Source organism: Pinus tabuliformis, chromosome J (assembly GCF_031772625.1).
Source record: "Pinus tabuliformis cultivar Carrire ecotype Pingquan chromosome J, CPIR1, whole genome shotgun sequence".
Lineage (NCBI taxonomy): Eukaryota > Viridiplantae > Streptophyta > Pinopsida > Pinales > Pinaceae > Pinus > Pinus tabuliformis.
In genome coordinates this window covers 214,476,273-214,481,218 of record NC_142295.1, presented here as the reverse complement: position 1 = coordinate 214,481,218, position 4,946 = coordinate 214,476,273, and positions in this window count along the sequence as shown.

The following is a 4,946-nucleotide window of genomic DNA, read 5'->3' as shown; positions in this document are numbered from 1 at the left end:
TATATATCGCAGATGCTTAGATATTATACTATGAAATAAAGTTTTGTTTTTGTTTTGTTTTTGGGGTTGGTGAAAAAGTGTGGCGCTGGAATTGACTCCACCCAGGTTTATGTGTCTCCAATGATAACCTCGCGTTTGTGCTCTATTTGATGGATGCATCATCGCACACAACAGTGGATTGTAGCCAGGTGATTCATAGGCATTTTTAGTGAAATAGATATCATATTCATAACCTCTTTGTCGAAGAAACCTAAAATGTATATTGTAAGTTCTCACTTTCTCTCTCATTGAAGTAAGATGCATTATACACTTCATGATTGAGGTAAGGTGCACTTGGACTCCAGATAATTCTTTGGTGGTTTTTAATTTAAAAATGCATGCCATCATTGTATTGAGTTAAACAAAATGCAATGTAGATAAAACAAAAATTGGACTTTTTTATGGAACTTTGTTGTTTCCTATGATTAAAAGCAGCGATGAAAATAATCTACTAAAATTAGGAAATTACGAGAGGGAGGAGAAAGGGGAAGAACATACAATATCTGCAGCAGTGAACATCTAGCGTTCTCGATGGGAAGAAGTAAGAAAATCCCCCATTATGATCTTCAAAAAAGTTTTTTTCCCGTAGAAAAAGTCGTAATTTTGTTCATAAGATAAAATTACATTTTGTAGATGCAGAACCATATGCAATGATAATGATCCAGTTTTTGCAGAAACCAAAAGAATAAAAAAATGAAGTGAAAACTATACTCTTCTCCCTTTCTTTTTCTCCACCTTACGCCATCCCCCAGAGTTGGGGGTGGTAGTTACTAAGGTGAGCTGATTTTCTGTTATTGTAATGGGAGATTCCTTGTCGGACTCCGATTCTTCAGATCCATGAGTTCTTTTGTTGCTGGATGTTTCAATTCCTATTATTTGGAGGTCTTGTTTTTGCAGAGGGTTGCTGGGAGCTTCCTCTTTCCTTTGCGTGTTGGGTTGGTTTCCTTGTTCATCCTTTTCTGTTTTGTAATCTGTGGTATCTGGTACATCTTCTTCTTCATCCAATGGTACTGTGTTTTGCCATCCTTTAGGCTTCCTTTGTTGCTGCTTTTTCTGATTGGGGGTGTTCCTTGCCTGTGGGCAAGCACTGAGAAGGTGGCCTGTTTGTAAACATCCTCGACATCGGAAAGCTGTGTTTTCGTAATCCAGTGATTGTAGCCACTGTGTGTTGTTGAAATTCAGTATGATGCTTTCTGGTAGTCCCTGGCTGAGATCTACTTCGACACATATTCTGGCGAAGGTAAAAATTCCCTTTGTCAGTCTGTCATCATCAATCGTTAGGAATTTCCCCAGGGTGTTCCCTATGGCTATTAAGACCTTGTGATGCCAGAAGTGTAGTGGGAGGTTATGCAACATGACCCAGACTGGTATCTTTGATACCACCATCGTGTTGGCATCGAAATCTGGAAACCATGGAGTAATGTAGAGCCCTGCATTGCCCCAGAACCATGGCCCCTTATTAAGGATGAGTTCCAGTAGATTTCATAGTTTGGTGTCTAGGTGTTATGGATCCAGTGGTGCAGATCACCTTATTTGGGCCAGTAACCATTGAATCTACAGATAACAGAATGAGAAAATAGATCTGAGTATAATTCATTTACCTCAGGCATTTAGATGGTGAGTGTAGGATTCTCAAGTTTTTGTTTGACTATGTAGGGCCCAAGAAGAACAGGGTTATTGACTTGCGCTTTCCCTTTACCCTTCACCGCATCTTTGAAGGAGCCTGTGTTCTTGGAGCTTGTATTCTTTGAGCTGGTTCGATAGCATCCTCTTCGCAAATGAAGGTTAATGATGATGGTTGAATCTGTGGTTATACTGTATTCTTGGAGGATGTAGTGGTCCTGTAAACTGCGCCCCTTGTAGATCAGATTTTGCCCTTGTTCAGGGATGCCGAGAAGGTTCTGAATTTTATTCCGTAGTTCCAGGATACTGCTGCCCCTCCTTAACCTCACGCAGTAACTTCTACCTTCCGGTGCTTTTAAGAGGAGCTGTGTGAAGTCTGCCTCTCCGGGATTTTTGCCCGTCTGAGGTTGCCGCCGATCTATTCCCTGGGTTGTCTCATCTCCAAGCCCCAGGTCGTCGCCTTTCAGACGGTGTTCTTCTGCGAATTTGGCCCAGGTGCCAGGGCAATGAGGTATCCTGATTTGCCCCCAGATCTGGGTTTTTTGCAGGCTTGTTATTCATCTACAACGATGATTTTCCATCTGGGGTATCAGACCTACTAGATCTTGGTAGATCTGTCTGTTGAGAGCCCGATCTGATTGATCAATGGCGGATCTGGGGTTTTTATGCCTTCCCACAGTAGAAATGAACACCCCGGCTCCTTGTAGCATTCTCCCAGGGGCAGAGGTAGCAGATCCGTAATATAGGTCTGCCAATCCACCGCTGACAGCGTCGCAAACCCTGATTTCCCCTCTCTTGTATCTCTGAGAAGCTAGCATTCCTGCGCATTGTTATAAAAGGCTTGCCTTAGCCCCTTCTGTAATGGCTATGGGTGTTGTGACATTTGGCCCATTATGTAAACCCTCCCCTCCTCCGTAGACAAGGTACTGCGCAAGTAATGGCACGTGGGGGGTCCTGGTGAGGTCATATGCGGCGATCGCTGCTTCTTCCCATCTTGTACATCCGAGAAAATAGGGCGCCCCGAGATCTGTTAACCTGGCCCAGATCCGTGAGGGAAGAAAGTTGGGAGATCTCACACCCGACTCTCGTTGCCCAGATTCCTCCTCTTCCTCCCTTTTTCGGAGCTCGGGAAGTAGGCCTCTTTTCGCCTGGGACTTTACACCCTTTCTTGGCTTCAGATTCACGCCATTTACTCTGAAGGTATCACAACAACTTTCCATCCCCTGCGGATGGCTCGAAAATCCGTTCTTCACCTCGGTACTGCGATAGACATGCCCCATCGAAAGCCTGCCATCTCGATACTGTTTGCCGTCCTCGGCTTGGACGCTATTCCTTCCTGCAATCGCGATGGATCCTCCGATTTTGACGAATCGAAAATATCTTAAAAATAGTTATAAAGGAACTCATTTTATCTGCTAGACTATCCGTAAATTTCTATGGAATGTATCTTCAAAGCGCTCTTTTCCTTCTTATTTTATATCTTCAAACCCTACTGAAAATTCTCAAGACACAACGTCCACCGATTAACGAGTGTTTGAAATACTTACGTAAAAGAATCGAAGAGCATGGGAGCGAGATGCATCAGAGGGTGAGGCTTCCTTGCTCTCGACTCTTGGCTGGTAATTGTACATTAAAAATTCCAACAATTTATATCATATTTGTGTGTGTGTGTTTTTTTTGAAATATTAAACCATGGTGTCCGAAATTGAATGCATTCTATCACCAAAATGGCTTCAAACTTGAATACAATGTGTTAACATTTCACCATTATTTAACAATATTTTATGTATTTCGTGTGTTATTGGGAATTTTATTTTTTTAATGATCTTTTTTTTCGGAGAAAGTAAAGTTTGGACGTTTAAAATGGAATATAATTTCTTTTATATTCTATTGAGGAAATGGTATAAATTTGCACCAAAATTTTGTAATATTTAATGAAGAATTTTAATTAAAAAAATGGGTAAGAAAGAATTGTAATAAAAAAGATGGGTTATTATTTAGCTTATAAAAGTAGAACTACACTAGTTAGTTAGAAACTCGTAGATTTATAGTTACTTTATAATATGGATCATAGAAGCCTATATGTATTTTGTTTAACTTTACATTTAAATCTATAATTTTTATGGATGAAACATATTTTATTAATTATTAGGTTAGATTATACTCCACTTGTAATGGTGTTGGTTGTGGATAATCTCATATGTATAACAATTTTGAAACAAAGATGATTTATCATGCATTATCCATATTTAAAGTTTTAAAGTTACAATAAGTGAGATATAAATTTTGTTTTCCATCTAGAAAAAAATAAAATGCTCTTGGGGTTAGAAACGTTAAGCATTATTGCAAGTTTATCAAGTACAATGGTGTTGTCAGATATCCCAACCTCCATTTGCATATCTAGATGCAAGGTAGGAAGGTGGAGCTTGAGTTAATGCATCTTTGTAGCCTTTTTGGGCATTAGGGATTGACTTCTAGCAGTATGAGTCATGTCCATCCACATGGGCAATCTCCTCTTAGTTCAGTGCATTCCCGTGAGTTTAAAAATGTCAAAAACATTAAGCATTGATGAAAGTTTACCAAGTATGTTATTGCTTTTAGATTTCCCAACCTCCATTTGTGAATTCAGATGTGTAGAGTCTCATGATTGTTTTGTTTTTGACACTCTTTTCATCATTGTTATCAACTCAAATAAGCAGTAAACTATAGATTTGACATGGTAAGGTACTCAAATGTCTTATTTTTCATATTTATTAATGTGCCTTATTATAAAGTTAAAATATTGCAATAAGCTACATAATTAATACGATTTTGTAGTTGTTTCATGATTTCGCAGCTATCTCCACGGTTTGCCGAATTCCAGTACGTCAGACAAGCAAAGAAGCACATGGGTAGATGGGGATTGATCTCCTCCTATTTTCTAGAGCCAAATTATCAAGGAAATCGCCGAGTGGCATAGTCAAAGAAGCGGGTCAATACGTGGATAAGCGGAGCAACGAGAGTTGGGATAAATCACGACTCTCCGAGTTGCTTTCCAAATAGCAAATTGTAGAGAAATGTTATTACTCTGTTATAGATTAAAATTCAAACTAGGATTGTCTTAAGATTTATAAGGCATAAAAGTCTCAATATGTTGAGCACAAATTCTCTATATATAACTCTATAAACATAAAGCAAGGAGGCATGTATGTGGTCTTTGAATGACTGTTTGAAGTTTTATAACTTTGTTCTCTTTAATTGAAGAAGTATTTTCGTCAACCTCATGCGCAATTAGCTGTTGAATT